Source organism: Globicephala melas, chromosome 18 (assembly GCF_963455315.2).
Source record: "Globicephala melas chromosome 18, mGloMel1.2, whole genome shotgun sequence".
Classification (NCBI taxonomy): domain Eukaryota; kingdom Metazoa; phylum Chordata; class Mammalia; order Artiodactyla; family Delphinidae; genus Globicephala; species Globicephala melas.
The window spans coordinates 67,889,041-67,909,761 of NC_083331.1; the positions used below are offsets into that span (position 1 = coordinate 67,889,041).

Sequence of the window (20,721 nt, forward strand, 5' to 3'; positions counted from 1 at the left end):
GTTAGGATACATCAGAGGTCGGTTCACCATAAAGCTAATGAGTGCAAGCTCCAGGGCTCCTCACTTACCATCCAAGACCTTGTACCTAATTTTACATCTATTGTTTTGTATTCTTTTTCTTAAAGAACCCACACCCGTCCAAATTGTATAAGCTTTGAGCCCCCAACCCTGGACCCCCTACCCCTAGATGCAGTCTTAAAGCCCACGACCTATTAGACCTCATTCTCCTCTAAGGGCAAGGAGCCTCCAGTCTGGCTGATATTTTGTGCTTCTGAGGAACTTTTTCCCGGAGCGGGGGAGTCGGAAGATGTGACGCTTTGAGCTTCCAAATGCTGAGGAGCCATTTCCTGTAACACGTAGATGCGAAGAAGTAAATGATGGGGTCGATGCTGCAGTTCAAGTTCATGAGGCACACCGTGAGCTGAAGGCACAGTTTGAAAGCCCTCTGCTCGGGGCAGGTTGGCTGGTGGAGCACCTTTCTCACCATGAACCGGATGACATTGAAGTGGTAGGGGATGAAGCACACAAGCACGGCCACCAGCACCACCAGGGTGAGCAGGCAGGCCCTGCGGTGGTGCCCCTTCCCGCTTGTCAGAGGGTTGTCCCGGGCCGTCCTCACAGCTTCATGGTGATCCTCACGTAGCAGAAGAGAATGACGCCCACCGGCCCGCAGAAGCTCAGAGCGGAGATCACTAGGACCACGGCGGGCAGCGTGAGCACCGGCTGGACGCTGTCATACTCCATGCAGGTCAGCCTGCCGGCCACGAGCTTGGTCATGGAGAGCAGGAGCAGGGGCGCCGTCTGCAGAGACAACAGGACCCACACAGCCACACAGATGAGCCTGGCCCGCCGGGGTCCGCGGAGCCGGAGACACTGGTGGGTGCGGACCACAGCCACGTAACGGTCCACGCTCACGCATGCCATCAGGTAGATCCCTGAATAAGTGTTCACGTAGGATATGAAGGCCGTCAGCCTGCAGAGCCCTTCACCGAAAGGCCAGCTGAAGTCCAGCACGTAGTAGGCGATCTTTCCGGGCAGGGCCAGGGTGAACAGGAGGTCGGACACTGCCAGGTGGACCAGGTAGACATTTGTTGAGTTGATCTTCTTGCCCTTTTGATAAGCAAGGCGAAGGGCAAGGATGTTTCCCAGGGTGCCGAAGACCAAGAGGGCTGTGTAGAACAAAGAGAGCATCACGCTGGCCACCCGGGGTGGGTGGTGAGGAAGGCAGGAGTCGGCGTGGTGGACAAGGCTGTCTGGGTCAGCCGTGCAGGAAGCCATGTCATAGAGGTCCTTGGGGAGACAAAAAATTAAAATGTAACATTGTATCTGTGGGGTTAACGCCTCTATCGAGTAATACTTAATAATTTGCTGAAGCCACATGCCCGTGAAAAGCATATATCTTTATTTTTAACTTTTACTGGATTATAGTTGATTTACAATGTTGTGTTAGTTTCAGGTGTGCAGCAAAGTGATTCAGTTACATATACATATACATATATTCATTCTTTTTTAGATTCTTTTCTCATATAGGTTATCACAGATGGAGTTCCCTGTGCCTTACAGCAGGCCCTGTTGGTTATATCTTATATATAGTAGTGTGTGTATGTTCATCCCAAGCTCCTGATTTATCCCTTCCCTCAGTGTTTCCCCTTTGGTAACCATCAGTTTGTTTTCAATATCTGTAAGTCTGTTTCTGTTTTGTAAATGGGTAAAGAAGATGTGGTACATACAAGCCTACCTCTTTTGAAGTAAATTTATGTGGACGTGTGACATACCGTTCCACTCACTGTTGCTATGTAACAAATTACCCCCAGAATTTAGCAACTTAAAACACTTCATTATTTTCACGGTCAGGTTTTGAACAGGACACAGTGGGATTGGCTTTTCTCTGCTGCCCACTGTTGGGAGCCTCAGCTGGGAAGAATCGACAGCTGAGGGTTACTCAGTGGCAGGGGCTGGGACCACCCGGAGGTGATTTTACTCAAATGACGCTGACTTTGGGCCGAAGCCTCAACTGGACTGTCAGCTACAGCACCTGCACGAGGCTTCCTCGTGAGGCAGGGGCTTCCTCGCAACATGGTGGCCTGCAGGTACCTCAGTTTCTTACACAGTAGGTGGAGGCTCCAAAAGAAAGTGTCCCGGAAACCAGGTAGAATCTCCGTCTATTAACCACGTCTTTTATTTTCTATATTCTAGTGCTCTGACATCTTGGGGCCTGGCTGACCCTGGAGGGGCTGCCCTTCCCTGGGTTAACCAGTCCCTTGAGTGTACTTTTCAAACGCAAACCAACCACTCCCACCACCTGCCCTAATCAACCCAGGGCCGGGTACCAGGGGCAGCCCCTGTGTCCCAGAGCCCCCTGAGATGGTTCAAACAAGCCTAAGCCTGCTGACCCTGCCTTGCCTGTTCCCTTCCACCGAAACCACAGTAGAGGCTCTTGCCCACATTTCTGCTCCTCTGGCTCTGTCTCCTGACCAACCCCAGCTCTCCCTCTGTGGCCCCCCGTGATGTGGCATGGCCCCTCTTCTTGGGGTCTGTAAGTAACGAGCTCTCTTTTTCAACAGCAATCATCCCCTGATCTGTGGGCCTTCCTGACCCTCAGATTTTCTATGAACACACTGTACTCAGAAACACTGCATCAGCTTTTCTAAGCTGGCCCGGGAAGTGTGGTATCATCATGTCCGCCTTCTGCTGTTACAAGTGAGTCACAAGCCCACCCAGAATCAAGAAGAGGAGACATAGCTCCCATCTCTCAATAGGAGGCAGGTCAAAGAATTTGCAGCCATTTACAAATCACAACACACATGCAAAAGTGTGCACAAATCGTGAAAGTAGAGCTTGACGATTTTCATAAAGTGAACACGTCTGTGTGTTTAGCCCCCAGATTAGGAGACACCTCACCAGCACCCCCAGAAGCTCTCCTTTGCCCCCCCCAGCCTCTACCTCCACTCAAGGGTAATCAATATCCTAACTTCGAAAATCACAACTCAGTATGCCTGCTTCTGAACTTTAAGTAAATGAAATCATACGCCATGGGTGTGTGTATTCTCACCCACAGAGCTTCTCTGGGTCAGCATTAGTTTGTGAGATTCACCCACGCTGTAGTGTAGTTGAGGTTTGTTCCTTCTCATTGCTGTATGATAGTCCATTGTATGTATGCATCACCACCTATTTACATCCATCCTACTGTTGGTGAACATTTCTGTTATATCAAGTTCAGCTATACATATTCGTTCACATGTCTTTGATGACACATAAATATCTATTTTGCTGAGTACTGTACATAGCTAGGAGTGGGGCTGGTGAATCACAGGTTCTGCACGTTTCATTTTAGTAGGTAGGTCCTGGCCATCACTTTCCCAAAGCAGCCGCTCTGCGTACTCCCGACAGCATATGGGATTCCCGTGGCGCCTCATCCTCACCAGCCCTGGGCATGGTCAGTCTTTTTCAGGTGAACCAGTCTGGTGGGTGTGCAGGGGTATCTTCTTGTGGTTTCAATTGGCATTTGCCTAATGACTACTGACAGTGAGCACCTTTTCACAGGTTTACTGGCCATTTATATATCTTCTTTTTTTTTTAACATGTTAGACATTATTACTATTATGATTATTGTTCTATTACTACTACCACTACTACTATCATTATCTTTTTCTTATTATTTTTAAAAATTTCTTATTGGAGTATAGTTGCTTTACAATGTTGTGTTAGTTTCTGCTGTACAGCAAAGTGAATCAGTTATACGTATACATATATCCCCTCTTTTTTGGATTTCCTTCCCATTTAGGTCACCATGGAGTGTTGAGTAGAGTTCCCTGTGCTCTACAGTAGGTTCTCATTAGTTATCTATTTTATACATAGTAGTGTATATACGTCAATCCCAATCTCCCAATGCACCCCAACCCCACTTCCCCCCTTGGTATCCATAAGTTTGTTCTCTACATCTGTGTTTCTATTTCTGTTTTGCAGATAAGTTCATCCATACCATTTTTCTAGATTCCAGATGTGGAGAAAAGGGAGCCCTCCTACACTGTTGATGGGAATGTAAATTGGTGCAGCCGCTATGGAGAACGGTATGGAGGTTCCTCAAAAAACTAAAAATAGAGCTACCATATGACCCAGCAACCCCACTACTGGGCATATACCTGGAGAAAACCCATGCTCTCTGTGCAGCAGGTGGAGCCTGAGTGACTGTCCCTGTGAGGCACACGTGAGCACTGTTATTGCAGAGGGTGTGCTGTTTACCCAAGGGCCACAATAGCTCACGGGACCAGAGATCCAGGTGGAGGTGCTGAACTTCTGCAGTCACGTGCTGGCTTGAAGGGCACCAGCTCCGTGAGCCCCAAAACCTCACTTGAGTCAGGACACAGCTGTTCCCTCCTTTACCGATTTGGAGCTAGCTCGTAGGGATCCTGCTGTAGATTATGCCTCGTTGCAACCTATGCATATAGAGAGCTCTGTCTCTATGTGCATAAGGGCCTCCATTCAAATGGAAAGTAAGAAAAGTGCATCTGAACAGTAGAGAGAGGAACACTGAAAAGTCCTTTGAACCTCAGGATGATGGATGGATGGATGGATAGATGGAGATGATATAGTGAGAATGATTAGATAGATAGATAGATGGTTAGATAGGTGGGTAGGTAAATAGATGGTAGATAGATAATAGATTAGATAGATATAGAGATGGTGACTAGATAGACAGATAGAGATAGATTAATAGATAGTTAGATAGAGATAGGTGGGTAGTTACGCTCTCCCAGGGGTCCTGCCAGCTCTGAATCCAGAGGGAAGGCTCTTCTTATTCATCCCTTCACTGAACAATCCGGTCCTCAGGTTGCACTGAGGTGGGAGCTGAGGGGATGGGCTCTGTGCCCCCAGCAGGGCGAGGAGGGTGTCTCAAGGGGCCAGTTTAGCTCAGGAGGGTCTCAGCCACAGGTCGACTCAGCCGCTGGAATCACTGGCAATCAGTCACAGAGCAGCGGTTTGACGCCTGTTGGAACTTTCTGTGTCCCTTTTCCTGTCTGTTCAGGACTCACTGGGCACAGGGGTGGGACTGGCTCCTAAGGAAACACCACCCTGAGCAAGTGTCCCCCGCTTCCTGACTTTCCTGGGCCTCTTCCCCAGGGCAAACCACACGCCGGCCCGCAGCCCAGGGCGCCGGGTACACCGCACAGCCCCAAGGCCCCACCAAGCACCACTTCCTCCCCGAAACCTCCGGTCTCTGCAGCAGCCCCCACACCTGGTGCTCGAGCATCTGAGGGCAACTCACAGGTACCTGCTCCCCGTGACTCACCCCTCAACACCTTAGCAACCTCCGTAACCCCGTGCCCCTCGGGCCTCTCCGAATCTTCTTCCTGTTTTGGTATTTGGCACAAAACAAGCTGTCTGGATGGTGGGTGATGCTGGGAGCCCCGTGGTCCCCCTTCCCAGGGCACCCACGGAGAAGTCACATCCACATCCCGAAGAGGGGCAGGCGGGTGCTGTCACATATGTGAGTCCGGGGAGATCAGTCCCAAATGAGGAGCCGTCGAGAGAGGGGCCCTAACGCCTCGGACCTGCCGCTCTGGCCTTCCTGCTTGTCGATGCGGGTGCAGACCTCCGCGTGAGCGTCCCTTCCCCAGCAGGAGCACTGACTGCCCAGTGGCTGACCGCTCGGTTGCTCTGTGCACCGTGGGCTCTGGCCCACACCTGCTGAAGGTGTGCTCCTTGGCCCCTTTCTGCCCCGCCCCCCCCCCGCCCCCCAGGTTCTCCCCCCACAAGCGCAAAGTATCCCATTTCTCCAACTCCATCCCATCTGCTCTTAGGAAATGACCCACTGTTGGTTTGTAGGGGAGCAGAATCTGCCACCCCAAAATACACGTGTTTGGCCTAAGGATTCTTTTAAGCTGGTTATTTTTAAGAAGGCACAGGCACAGAAGAAGCTCTGAAAGCCAAGTCGAAGTTGCCCTTTGTAAAAGACGCTTATATCTGTAAGAGTGTCTCCCTTGTCGTACCAAGAAGAGGGGTAATGACTCAGTCTGTAGAAACTCTAGTCAACGCAGAAGGCAAGGACTTAAATCTGCAGAGCTCCCTTACCCTTGTTTACTGTGCTCTTCCCGCTCGCCTCTCATCTCTAGCTGCCCCACTCCTAACATCTTCTGTTGTCTTCAGCTGAGGAAAGCATTTAAGGTGACGGTTTTGCCCATCTTGGCGAGTTACTCAGTTTTCCTGGGTCTCTCCCACGTATACACATTATTCAGCTTTTGTTTTTTTTCTGCTGTTAATCTGTCTCTTGTCCATTTCGTGATGAGGCCAGCCAAAGAAGCCAGAAGGGAAGAAGGGACATGTCCCCTCCCCTACAGTCTTTTACGTCTTAATATGAAGCTACTGACGCATTTCCCACTCACAAGAGTATGTGCCTTTTGAGACTCACCCAGCTGTGACTGTGGAGGGCCAGGTGTGCCCCTGTTAGGGGTTATCAATTAGTGCAGCCATGTAGGGAAGAATGATCCAGAGAGCTTCCAGAAGGTTCTAAGGGTCTGCACCCCAGGGTGTGGTCCAGTGAAAGCAGCCCAGTTCTGTCAGCCGGTTTTGCTCCATGACATGAGACTGACACTGACCTTTGGTCCTCCTGGCCTGACGTGTCCTTCCTCCCGGTCAGGCACGGCAGGGGTCCTGGCTGGTGGCTGGGGTCGATAGGGATGCTCTACCTGTTCCCAACAGAAGCAGAAAGAGAGGGTGTGTGAAGAGCAGAACAATCTCTCTGAGCCCCAGCAAGGGACGTCCTTCCCGCGGTGCCCGAAAAGACTCACCTCTGGTCCACTTACCTCACTCACCGAGGGTGACGCCAGGGAGCCCGGCGGAGTCTCGTGCAGCGGCCAGCTGCCTTCCCAGGGGGCCCTGGAGCATCGAAGGCGCCCCGAGCACTCTCCCCTCTGCAGGAATTGAATCAGTGCACCGCACTAGCCTCCACACTGTTCTTCCCTTCACCCACCCCTGCTGAAAAAAAAAAAAAGAACAGAAAGAAAGAAAGGGGAAAAAAAACCACCCAGGGTATCAGCCAAGGTGATCTTCCTGCCACAGGACAAGCTCGCTCAGACACATGGCCTCCCACGCAGGCCTGTCTCCCACACCTCCCGAGAAGGAGGGAGTGGGGGGATGTTGCTCTAGGAAGCGGTTTCCCTTCTGTTCCATTTCTTTGCCCCCCACAGGCAGGGGTTTAGGCCATAGATGTTACTCCCAAGCCACCAGAGTCAGGAACTTCAGAAGCAGCCAGCATTCTCTCCCCCCCTCCCCTCCCCCCATGAGGGGGTGATGAGCGAAGTAAAGCAAGAAAAGTAAAGCAGGGTCTGGGGACCCTGCCAAGCTCAGGCTGGGGGTCGGGAAGCGAGGGGAGACTCGGCCTGGCTCGGGATTCCCTGGGTTTGTGATCCAGGCGAGGCGCTCTAACGGAGCCCGAAAGCCCACGTGCAGCTCTGATGGGCTGCACTCCCAAGGGCTGCACTTGGCGGTGGCTGGACAGCAGATGAAACCAGGGTGTTCCCCAGCCACCCCTTCTCCCCGCGCCCCCCTCGTTTCCCTACCACACAGCTGGCGAATCAATGAGGCATCAGACCCACCCCCGGATCAGGGCTGTAACGCTGCCAAGTTGCCTCCCCAGGGATGTGAGCATGAGCTTCTTTCTGAGCATTCTCTGCACGTGGAAGGAAGGCGCTTCCGTCAGCAGCCGGCTCTCCAGCCCGGCCTTGGACCCCAGCCCCACCCCCGAGCTCTGTGTCTCTGGCGTGACATCCCTCACGCCTCGGTTCCCCGCCACCCCTCCCCTGTCTAGAATTTGGGTCAACACGCCCCCCTAACTAACCTCCCACTGATGAAGGCCATGGGACCCCATTTTTCCCTTGTGTAGACTGGTCCCTAAAAGATGTCCCCCAAAGCTCCAGATCAGTTGGAGAGAAGTTTGGTAAAGAAGCCCTGTCTTACCTGCACCTTTTACCATCAACTTCCCTCCCACGGCCCAGAAAGAAGAACTAATGCCGTTTCCAGAGGTGCCTGACTTACACACAGATGGCAAACCCCAGGAGAACCTTCCTTCGTGTCCTCAAGACATTTAGGGCTCTCCCACTAAAAGGGCAGACTAGCAGGCCTACGAAGGGCAACAAACTGTGGAATACCCTCACCCCACACTGTTCACTCATGGGTCGTTCAACAAGCGTTTACTGAGCGCCAGCTTCGAGCCGGGAACACATACGTACCTGTGTGTGCTGGGAGGGGAAACTTTTCCTCTGCCCTCCTGGGTTTAGTGGCTGCAGTTGTGTCAGTTAATTGGACAAGAGACTAACGAACAGGATGAACAAACAGGAGAAGGGCGCACACATTTTATCTGACGTTAACAATTTTACTCTGACTTGGCCCGGGAGGCTTCACAGAAAAGAAGTGAGGAACCAAAGTGGATAGGAATAAGTTTATACAGCATTTTAACAAAGAGCAGTAGGGCTTCCCTGGTGGCACAGTGGTTAAGAATCCACCTGCCAGTGCCGGGGACACGGGTTCGATCCCTGGTCCAGGAAGACCCCACATGCCACGGAGCAACTAAGCCCGTGTGCCACAATTACTGAGCCCACAAGCCACAACTACTGAGCCCGCATGCCACAACTAGTGAAGCCCGTGCACCTAGAGCCCATGCTCTGCAGCAAGAGCAGCCACCGCAATGAGAAGCCCGCACACTGCAATGAAGAGTAGCCCCCACTCGCCACAACTAGAGAAAGCCGGCGTGCAGCAAGGAAGACCCAACGCAGCCAAAAATAAATAAATAATTTGTTTAAAAAAAAACAAAGAGCAGTAAGTGGTGGAAACTAACAAGACAGAGGAAAGCAGGGAGGGAGTGTGGGGATGCCGTAATAGATGGGGAAAGGAGTAGAAGATTGAGGGCTGTCTAGTAAGGTTTATCATGCACCTTCCTCTCTTGGCTCTGGGCTAAGAGTCTAGAGTCCTCTCAGATGATTAAGAGTTGCTGTCTTCCTGGTAAGGAGGGTGAAATGCCTTTACAAATGGAAATTTCTATCCTGCTTTTAGCCAAATAGGAAGAAGGCAGAGATATTTTTTCCTTCTCTTTCTGCTATTTTTCTTAGTTGCCTTCAGCTCAAAATAATCCTTATGCCAAAGAGGCACAAGTGGGTGGCATATTCTGGTCCCCTTCGTGTGTACACATGACTGAAAAGTACATGGTGGGCTCTCCTTGTGTTCATAGAAACACATTGCTCAGTCCCCTAGCACGTGCTTGGCCTGGAACCTAGCAGATCCCTTACAAAGTTACCATCTCTCCTGCCCTTTTATGATCTTGTCCAGTCTAAGTAGCAGCCCTCGCTGGCCGCCATCCTGTGCTTACCACCTGTACTATGCATGGGATTTCACGCTCTCAGGGGCTGTTCTCCAGTCACTTCTTGGGCAGGGGTGTTTCATTTCAACCAGCTGTTGAGTTCCTCAGCGGTAGGAAGTGCAGCGGCTCTTTTATCTACAGGGGCTGCTACAGTGGAAGGTGTGGGAGACCTCGCCTAGTCCCTGGGAGGCCAGGATTCAGGAGGCCTGTGAACCTGGGTGGGAGAACAATTACCTCTTTATTTTCACTAGGCTCTAACTGCAACCTGTCAGCCTAGGCCCTGGCAGCCGGTCACAGTGGAATGAAGTATACCTGTGACTCTGTCACTGACAGAAATCATGACTCTCTTCATAGCCCATTACAGGTGATTCAAGTACCTTGAAATATGTTTGCACATCACTGCTTTGAGATTACAGTTGTTATTACTTAATAATCATATGGAAGGAACATCATATTAGAAATCTGGTTTTTAACATTTGGATAACTGTATTTTAACATGAGCAGTTTTTTGTCATCTTATGTACTTTACTTCATACATTTTAAACCATCACCCTGAGGAAGGTCCTTAGTTTCACCTGAAGGGTCCATGGCACAAGAAAAGGTAGAGAACCCTTGATCTAGTCTGACATTTTTGTCTTCCAAGTGAAGAAACTGACACATGGGATTTTTTTTTCCCCCAAATCCTCCTGGCTTTCTCCAGCGAGACGGGACCAGAACCCTCAGCTCCTGGTTCCTTTTCAGGGCTCTCCTCACAATGCAGAGCCCTTTAATCCCTACACCCACCTCCTCTCAGCCCCAAACACATGATGACTCAGCAAATACTGTCCCCCAAAGGCTAGGATTTGGACCTATGGTACGACTCCCTGACCCACTGATTGTCCTGATTTTTTCTCAAGGTGGCTTGACAACTTCCTTCCTTGTAATCTATAATATTTGTCGTCTTCCACCTGGCCCAGAAAATCAATACCGATGACAGTAATAGTAGTGGCACCCTTGATTGAGGACTTACTCTCTGTCGCCCTTAACTATTATATATTTATTTACACCTCAGTTCATCGACAAAGAAGCACTATTCGTCCCATTTTACAGATGAGGAAAATGAGGCTCAGAGAAGTTAAGTGATTTGTCTAAGGCCACACAGCCAATTTCATCAAAGATCCAGGTGCTTCTTCTGATAGGTTCAATTTCAAGGAGGTTGCAGCTGGGGCTGGAGGTTAAGGAGGTGGCCAAGGGATAGTATCACCCAGATATGAAGGACACGAAGGACTCGGTGCTGCTGTTTCTGGGGCGGGTGGAGCCACTGCAGCTGAGGCTGGTGATGTCTGAGCTTGGCGACCGCCCTGGGTGTTACCCTTAAAGCAGCTTCACAGGGCATTGATTTCTGATGTGATCTGTGCCTGCCCAAGGGAAGCAGGGGTGCACCCCTATCTCATCTCTGTGGTTTGCTCTGTTCCATGAGCATCTTCAGCCCCAAGCATAAGCAGAGAGGCACCACGTGGCTTAGTTCTGGGTACAGCCACTGCTGGGGGAGGGGAGCGGGGGTCTGTAAAACTAATGCCTTTTATCCTTTTTTTTTTTTTTTTTTTGTGGTACGCGGGCCTCTTACTGTTGTGGCCTCTCCCGCTGCGGAGCACAGGCTCCAGACGCGCAGGCTCAGCGGCCATGGCTCACGGGCCCAGCTGCTCCGCGGCATGTGGGATCTTCCCGGACCGGGGCACGAACCCGCGTCCCCTGCATCGGCAGGCGGACTCCCAACCACTGCGCCACCAGGGAAGCCCTTTTTTTTTTTTTTAATGATGGAGGAGGAGAAGGATTGGGGGTGGTTACAGATGTATTTGTTTCTTCCTCCTTTTTAAAATCCATTTAATCCTTGATAGACTTCTAGACACTTGAGTAACCTATTTATTCCCTCAGGTGGAGTGAATGTCTATATTATGCTGAACTTCCAGAACCAGCTAGAGATACAAGCGACAGAGTCCTTCCTTCTGGTGAAGTGGACAGATGAGCAGGCAGGCGACCTCTATGGAGAGACAGACGCAGCTGAGAGAGTGAGTTCAGGGCACTAAGGGACCACCCGAGGGGATGCTTGTCCTGGTCCCGAGTAGTCAGGGAGGTTTCCCAGAGATGAATGGTGAGGATGTGGAAGAAAACTTCCCTCTGCCTTTCTAGGTTCTTCTGGCTGGTCTAAGAATTAAATTGAAATAAGACAGATTAACAGGAGAAAATCACATTTAGTTTCATATATACAGGAACCCCACATACAGGAGAAGGTCAGAGACCCACACATACATGAGAGGGTCAGAGACAGAAAGGTAAGATGAGGTCTGTACGCCATCCTGAGCTGAGGAATGCCATCAGGACCTGGGGTTTCCAAGGACGGGAGGGTCATTCATGTGGGGATAAGAAGAAGAGCAGATGTTGGGTAATTAGATGCGCTTTCCCTGACATACAGATAGGGCCACTTTGGTAAAAGGTAACTCTGGTAACAACTCTTTTTCTGGGAAAAATCCACAATTGAAATTCTTTTAGGTAGTTAGGGGAGGGGCAGTAATTTCTCTAGAACCCGCAGGGTATCGATTGCCTTTAGCTCAAAATAATCCTCATGCAAAAGTGACACATTTTGGGGCGGGGGGTTCATTATGAACCCCTACGAAATGCACCCATGTACTAGCAACTAGATAAAAAGCCCAGAAGAGTCTATGCACCCCAGCAGCCCCATCCAGTCACTGACTCCCAAGGTTACTATGTTAGTGATGATACTAGATTATTTTTGCCTGGTTTTGAACTTGATATAAATGGAATCACACGGAATGTGTTCTTCCAGCTCTGGCTTCTTTTGCTCAACAGTATTTTGGTGCAACTCATCCATACTGTTAATAGCTGTAGTTCATTCACTCCCATTGCTGTCTTTATTCCTTTGCTGGGATAGATCAGTACTTATTTATTCATTTTCCTGCTGATGAACATCTGAGTTGTATCCAGCTGAGGCTGTTACAAATAGTGCTGCTACAGACATTCCTGAGCACATCTTTGGGGGAACATATGCACTCATTTCCTTTGGGATATGCCCAGGGCAGAATTGCTGGGCCACAGAGTATGCATGGGTGCAGTTTTAGTTGATGCCATACTTAGTTGATATTTAAAAGAGAAAAAGAGAGCAAGGGAGAAAACATTTTTAATTATCTGAAAAAAAAATTAAGCTTAATGAACGTTTTATCAAAGAGGCACTTTTCCTCTGTGATTGCACAATTAGATTTTAAAAATAATAATTGGAGGAGAACTCAGGGATGGTGTAGCCCAGTGTTTTTCAGCCATTGTAAAATTCACAATGGGTTTTTCAATTTTTTTATTATGGTAAATATACATAACATAAAATTTACTATTTAACCATTTATAGTAAGTTTTGAAATTATTTTAGTTGGTCATGATCAAATTTTTTTTTAATGGAACAGAATTTTTGAAAAGTGTCACAATAAACATAAATACTATTGAATATTTCATGGGACTTTTGTTATGGGTGTGTGAGCTCTGGGTCAAAAAAGCTTTTAAAACACGGGTCTAGTCCAACTTTTTAAATTTACAGAGTGGAAGGTACACTCAGAGATGTAAGTGATGTTTCTAAACACAGCTTGAACTAGACCATGACATCCTGGCTTCCAGTTCAGTGTACTCTCCAACTTTCATCTCACCACCTGAGATCACTGCTGCTGATCTTGTCAAAGTTACAGGCTAGATGGTGCTGTGTGTTTGTGGCCCCGTACTTTACCCACGAGAAAGGATCTCAAGTCCCCTGACCCTTGAGTTGGTCCCCAGGAGGCTGCCAGAGCCAGGACCCAACAACCAGCACCTTCTGAACCATTAAAACTCGGGGCACCCATTTGACCCTTTCTACTTTAGGGTCAACCAGGAATAGTACAAACCTAGAAACTTGAAGAGTGGGGAAAGAACCTGTGGTTTGACATTTTTCAGAATTTTTTTTCCCTTTTGTGTGTGTTTCAAGGACATCTTTCAAGTGCAGAGATCTGGAGAGGAAGCGCTATAAATAGAAGGGGCCTCGAGGTGGGGGGGAGGGGAAGGGAGGGCTGGGGGAGGAGGAAGTGCGTCCCCAAATCTAGGGCCCTGGCAGGGCTTTTCAGGGGGCCCTTCCTCACCATCAAAACCAGGGCTGGCGTCAAGTGCGCTGGCCTGGGTCCCCACGTTCCAGCTCCAGCCAATCCCCAACACCACGTCCACCAAGACAGCCCCTGGGAGGAAAGGGATCCATCTCACCTCGGACCTAAGTTCCCGGGGCCACTCGGCTGAAAAGGGCTCCCACGTCATTCGCCCCTCACCCATCAGCGGTGTTATAACATAACTTGGGTGTGTCTCACCCTAGTCAAACCTCAGCAGTGCCTTCCCAAGGTCTTAGAATAAACCCCGCCCCCAGCCCACCGACGGCAGATTCATCATTTTTGACCAGGTAGACGCAGCAGGAAGGGAGAGGGTGGAGAGCAGGTGACGTGAGGCTGTATTTGCACGGCATCCCCTGTTTTTCCGGGGAGTGTATCTCTCCTCGGGGGCCTGGCTTTGGTGGGAAGAGGCAGAAAGGCCGTGGAGGTTGTTGGGGGAGGGGCTAGATTCCCCCTCCCCCCCAATCACTGACCGCCTTTCACTCCTCCCAGGTGCACCTCCTCACCCAGGGCCTTCTCTCTGCTCCTCACCTAGAGCTCCTCTCAGCCTTCCAGCCTCCACCTCAGTATCACCTTGTTGGGCCAAGTGCTCTTCAAGGACCCTGTAAATTAGAACCTCTTGTTGCCCGATGGGCCCTTCCTTCCAACACCTTATGTGTGTGTCAGCGTTTGATTTGTGTGATTATTAGGTTAATATCTCCCCCAACAAACTGTGAACTCTGAAGACAGGTCCAGGTTGGCTTTGCTCACTGCTGTATGCCCACCTCCTAGCTCAGTGTCTGCACAGGAGATGGTGCCCAATACCATACAGGTGGGAAGAGGGAGGGTGGAGGGAGGGGAGGAGGTAGGAGAGAGGGGAAGGGGAAGGAGAGAGCAGAGGGGATGCCGGGAGAAGATGGAGGGGAGGGGGAGGGGAGGGGAGGGGGAGGGGGAGGGGGCCAGTTATCATTAAGAACTGAGCAGCTCTCTCCCTCTGTCACTCCCTGAAAATGGGTTTACAGTTTCCCCTGTTCTAACCAGTCAGCTCGGGAGCCAGTGAGTGGTGTGCCCTCGGGTTCCCACTGCCCTCGGAGAACAAGCCTCACGGGCTTCACAGGGGCACCTGACACTCTGCCAGAGGCCAGTCGGGCAGCTGTGTGGACCTGGTGGAGATGCAGAGCCCGCCGCCCTCGGCGGGAGCCCTGTCAAAGGTTAAAGGTTAGGAGAGGACCTCCGCCAAGGTGACTGGGCACAGAGAGAGACCCCAGGGCGCAGTGTAAAAAGTTGGGTGGGTCCAGCTGGCCTAGGGCTTTGGTTTGGCTGGGAGGGGTGTGTGATTTGGGAGCCAAGGCTGAGCTGTTTGAGATGCTAAACTGCACCCTTCCCCCAAGCAGCCATGGAACCCCAGCTGTCTAACATTCTCCAACAGCATCCATTTGAAAGAGGGCTTAATTCTACTCAGTCTGGTGCACTCTGGAAGTAGGATCCGTATACCATGAAAGTGCGATTCAGTGGTATTTAGGTGTTTAGTAAATTTAGAGTTGGGCAACCATCACCACGATCCAGTTCCGGAACATCCCACCTGTAAAAAATGAATGAGCAGAAACCTCGATTAAATAGTCAGAAGGGGCAGCTGTCATGTCCTGTGGCCATAGCAGAGCCCAACAGGAAGGAAACAGACTCCTCTTCTTTCTTGGCAAGAACTCAGCCAATGAAAAGCCATGGACTCTGTTTACAACAGCAGCCCTCCAGACTTCCTCTTCCCCTCTATAAAAGAGTTCTCCTTCCCTTGCTGTGTGGAGACTTGCACGTGGCTCGCCATGGCTGCAGAGGCGGAAGTGTAATTCTCTGCTGATCCCAGATAAACCCATCTTCGCTAGAGCAATATCTGGCAGTTGGTTTGTTTCAAGTCAGCACCTCCAGGAGATCCCTTGTGTCTGTTTATGGCCACCCCCTCCCATTACAGCCCAGACCGGCCAACCTCTAATCTGCTCTCTCTGCATATGTTTTTGCCTTTTCTGGATGCTTCATGTAAACGGAATCATCCACTACATGGCCTTTGGCATCCGGCGCCTTTCACTGAGCATAACGATTTTGAGGTTCATGTGTGGCATGCATGTTTCGGCAGTTTGTTTCTTTTTGTTGCTGAATGGTCTTCCTGGGTCTTGGTTTCTTATTAATGGAAGGGAAAGATATTTTTAGTCATACAGAAACCATGCCTTTCTCCAAGGACCCAAATGAATGAGAGGTTGGTCCGGGTGAGGCTTCTGTGCCTAGGAGACAGAGAGAATGTCCCATCATGATGATGGAGACGCAGGAAGATTCTCTGGATGGAAAAAGTTAAAACACATCTCAATGGGATAGAGTGATGAGCAGAAACCAGTTAGGTCAAATGTCAAAAAAGCCTCTCCTTTGGTTTCAGATATCACTTGCATAAGTGAGAAGTGCCGGACTAGGTAACACCTTGAGGGCTGTAACAGGAGAACAGAGGAGCCCTGCGTTCAGAGAGATGGCCCAAGGTCAGGGCCACCCCTGCACCAAAAAAATGGGAATCCCCTGGTGCAGATTAGGGTCAGGAGCTTGTCAGTCCTCACACGGGATTCCAATGTACAGCCAAGGGCAAAGTCAAGGATGACTGTGCTAAAGGTTACGGGACGCCCAAAGTAACCGACTGCTGTACCAGAAGGGAGGGTCTCAGGTGGAATCCTGGTGTTCCCTTAACAGCCCCACGCAGACCTCCTCTTCTGGAAGGCCAGCAGGAGGCCGTGTAACTATCGTCCTCACCTCCTCCACCGATGCCCTAATGCTGGCTCCACAGAGAGGACCTGGTAGGTGCATAGACAACACCAGCTTGTCACAGGACTGAGAAAACTGGTTCTTCCTACTTTATTAAAGAAAAAAAAAAATCCCAAGTATTACCTGAATACATTCTCATAGAAAATTCATAAAGGACAGTTCCCCTAGGACAAATCACAACGGTCTGATATGCATACTTGTAGACACTTTTCCATACATTTACCTCTCTAGGTAATATACAACTACATAGCTTTTATTTTGCCTATAAACAAATGAGATTATGCTCGAGGAATTATGTGAAAACTTGCTTCTCAATATATCACCAGGATCGTTGCACGTCAGGACGCACAGCTCTGATTCGTCTCTGAAACAGCTGCAAAATGGGAGGTGACTTTCCTCACTGAACCATGGGTTTTATCCTACATCGCTCTCAACGTTGCTCACTTCTGCAAATGTCATTTCTGTGGGCCTCCTTGTACATATGTACCCAGGCACATGTCTACACTTTTTGTTACTAGGACAGATTCTTAGAAGTGGAATGAGGGGGAGTTCTGGACTCTGCATTCAGCTTTGTTCATTTATTTGCCTGTAGAGCTACAGTGACTGTAACAGGAGAGTCAGTGGTTTCAGTCTTGGTTATATTATGGATTCTGTTGCTCTTGTGAGTAGGATCCCTTTCCCCTTACCTTTTCTAATAAGTTAGAGTTAGTGATTAAGAAAACCATAGATTTTTAATTGTGGTAAAACACATAAAAGGTGAAAATTGACCTTTTTCACCCTTTTTAAGTGAATGGTTCTGTGGCATTAAGTACATTCACATTGTTGGGCAACCATCATCACCATCCAGCTCCAGAATTTTCTCATCTTCCCAAACAGAAACTCTATACCCATTAGACACTTACACCCCAGTTCCCCCTACTTCCAGCCCTCAGCAACCACTGTTCTACTTTTTATCTTTATGAATTTGATCTAGGAACCTCACACAATATTTGTCCTTTTGTGTTTGGCTTCTTTCACTTAACATAATGTCTCCAAGTTTCGTCCCCAACGTAGCACTCCACTGCTTTTTATGGCTGAATAATAGTCCACTGTACATGTATGATGTATGTCACATTTGTTTTATCCAGTCATCTGTCAATGGACACTTGGGTTGCTTCACCCTTTTGGCTACTGTGAATACTGCTGCTGTGAAGAGTAGGAACCCTCAGTGTACAAACATCTGTTTGAGTCTCTGCTTTCACTTCTTTGGTTATATATCCAGAATTTGAATTTGAACTCCTTGTTTAATTTTTTGAGGAATCATCACACCATTTTCCACAGTGTCTGTACCATTTTGCAGTCCCGCCAGTAATGCACAGGGAGCCAATTTCTCCACATCCTCACCAGTACTTGTTATATTCTATCATTTTTTAAAAACACCCACACAAATGGATGTGAAAGCCATTGATCTGTGTATGTTGGTCTTGTGTCCAGCCACCTCCCCAAATTCTCCCATTAGTTTTTCATTCGGGGTCTTGGATTCTCTAGGTAGTTCATCACATCACCTGCAATAGTGACAATATTTTTCTTCTCATTTTAGATTCAGGCCCTTTTGTCTTATTTTCCTACATTGTCAAGGATCCACATTACAAGGTTGAAGAGAAGCGGTGATGGCAGGTACCCCTTCTTTCTCGTGTTTTACTATTACATGTCATGATTTGTGCAAACTTCTGGTAGACCCTGGTTAGGGTTAGGAATGTGGCCTCTGTGCCTGCGTTGCTAAGAGTTTATCAACAATATCCAGCTTGTCAAATGTTTTTGGAGTGCCTACTGAAATAACTATGCCTCAATTCCGTGAATTACACTGATAGGTTCCCTAATAACCAATTCCTGTATTTGTTGGATAAACCTACTTGTCATGAAGTATTTGTGTTTAATGTAGAGACTGAGATATAGTAGATCACCCCAAATGAACAGGAGGCCAATGGCTAATGAAACAGAAGAGATAGTGACAGATACGGATCGTATCTTTGTTCCAAGAAGGGCACATCAGTGGGGGAAAAATCCCAAAGGAGCAAGATTCTTCAAAGAACCTTTGACCCTGTTGTAATAAGATGGAGAAAATTGTATTCAACCAAGTTAATATCGAGGAGAGTTCTAGGTGCATTTGGAAGAAACATTTTGATAAACAGTTTGCAATTGTTGAAATGTCTACCCAAGAAGAGCCTCATGTTGGGCTAAGAACCTGAGCTGCTGGGATGGGCAGGGCTGGGACAGAGCTGACTTGTCTCTGGCATGAAAAGGAGAGGAAGAAAAGGTAGAAGGGGAAAGCCAAAGAGACTGGGCAGTGCTGGGGAGAAAGGAGAAAAAGAAAAGGAAGCAAACCCTGGCATTGGGGCGGCCAAGGAGGGCCACTGGGGAGAAGGGATTGTCTACTGGGCTATAGGTTGTTTGGTGTAGTTACCTGCGACTGATGCTTTTGCACATCTGGGGCCCAGTGGGGGAGCAGGGAAAGGGCCAACTTCTGTCTGCAGCTGGAGGATGCCATGCAGGTGGAGCATAGGAGCTGAGGGCATCTGACTTCTAGATCAACCCAAGGTTTGGGAGGTGACAGAACCTTGCACCCGAGCTGGCTTGGGGGTTACAAGGGGAAAGGGCTAAGTACGACTTGGGGGATGAAACTTCTGGTCTGGAGGATCTTAATCACATGTATGTGGATCCTTCAAAGAATCTATGACTAAAACTCAGAGGGTTCATGAACTTAAATAGGAAAAATTTACATCTTTATTTTCCCTAACCTCTCACTGAAATTGAGCATTGCCTTCTATTATGAACACAGGCAACAATCCCAAAGGTTTAGCCGTGCCGAGAGAAATAACAGATTTTCACACCACACTTTAGTTGTTGCCAATATCTCAAAATATTTTTTATACTCGTTGCTGCTTTGAAATCACATGGTCATAGACCCACCATCTGGGCATCAGAAAGAGTATGATGGGGCTTCCCTGGTGATGCAGTGGTTGAAAGTCTGCCTGCCGATGCAGGGGATGCGGGTTCGTGCCCCGGTCCGGGAAGATCCCACATGCTGCGGAGCGGCTGGGCCCGTGGGCCATGGCCGCTGAGCCTGCGCGTCTGGAGCCTGTGCTCCACAACGGGAGAGGCCACAGCAGTGAGAGGCCCGCGTACCGCAAAAAAAAAAAAAAAAAAGAGTATGATGGTGCTGGACCCTAAAGACCAGACCGAAGGCAGGGTGGAGGTACTCCACCTGGTTTTCTGTTTTGTCATTTAATCCAGCACATTCTCTGTGCCAGACACTAGTAGCCCTAGGGCAGGTACATAGACAGTAAGGCAGAGAGCCTGCCCCGTGGAACCCAGCGGCTGGGGGAGGCGTACAGCTCATCCAGACAAACAACCGCACCACACGGTGACACGCTGCAGGAGCACAGAAGCAGGGCTGGTGGGCTCAGACAAGGTTTCGTACAGGAAGTGACACTTGAACTGAGTTTTTCAGAGTATATTAAGAAATGCACACAGGACATAAAACTTTCCTCTGACCAGAAAAATCCCTCATCAAGCATGTGCGTGTCTCAGCTTGGAGTTCAGAAGAGCAAAAAGCAGAAATTTCCCCTGGCTGTGGGGCTGAAACAGGAAACCACCCAGAAACCCTCAGCAGAGGAGGCCGGGAGTCCCCAGTTCCCTGGGACGGAGTGGACATTTCACAGGAAACACTTCTGGGTGCAGCCCGAGTCTGTTCCCATCCCTCTGTGTTGGAATAAAGGCTCCATGAGCTCATGCGTTGTCTGTTTCGCTGGTGAATGAATCACAAGCACCTGTGCCCGGCGCAGATCTGGCCCCTGCAGAGTTCAGTTGAATGAGTGAATAAATCCAGCTGCAGCCTTCTAGAGCTGATGGGGGGCAGCCGGATAGGGCGGCCCTGACTGCCTCTCTGCGTGGCATTTGTGTCTCCAAATCACCATGGTGCCCTGCACTCTGGATGACCTGTAAGACCCCCTCCTCCCCAGCCCCAAACTCCTGTGGATACAGAATTGCTTCAAGGCAGTGGGCAGGTAGAGTGCCCATCACCTGGGTTGCTCTGGTGTGAATGTCTCTGCCCTCTTCCAGGACGGCAAGGTGTTGTCGCAGAGATCTGCAGGGTCCTAGCGGGCATCTGAGCTGCCTGGATTAGGGATCCCTTTCCTCAGAGCATGGTCCGAGCTGGAAGCATGAGTCCCAGTTAGTAGAAGCAGAGGGCTGGGAGCATCCGCACCAGAGCCTCCATCCTGAGCTCACAGTGGGTGGAGAAAGTCGCCTCCTAACGGGGCCTCCCATAGGCTGATCCCTGATCCATAAAGGATAAAGCAGAGCATTTCTATGGCATCTCTGTTCCTCCCAGCAATGTTATTGGCTGAACTGTGTCCCCCCACCCACTCAAATTCATCTGTTGAA

General features: G+C 49.5%; 1 long non-coding RNA gene and 1 pseudogene across 1 annotated transcript; one reads left to right on the forward strand and one right to left on the reverse strand.

Moving 5' to 3' along the window:
• Positions 1 to 212: 212 nt before the first annotated feature.
• On the reverse strand, positions 213 to 1,278 carry LOC115853297 (G-protein coupled receptor 183-like; annotated as a pseudogene).
• A 9,904-nt stretch (positions 1,279 to 11,182) lies between these two features.
• Positions 11,183 to 20,611, forward strand: LOC115853412 (uncharacterized). Its single transcript, XR_004039563.3, has 3 exons — positions 11,183 to 11,400; positions 17,876 to 17,952; positions 19,834 to 20,611. It is a non-coding gene; the product is annotated as an uncharacterized lncRNA (long non-coding RNA).
• The last annotated feature ends 110 nt before the right edge of the window (positions 20,612 to 20,721 follow it).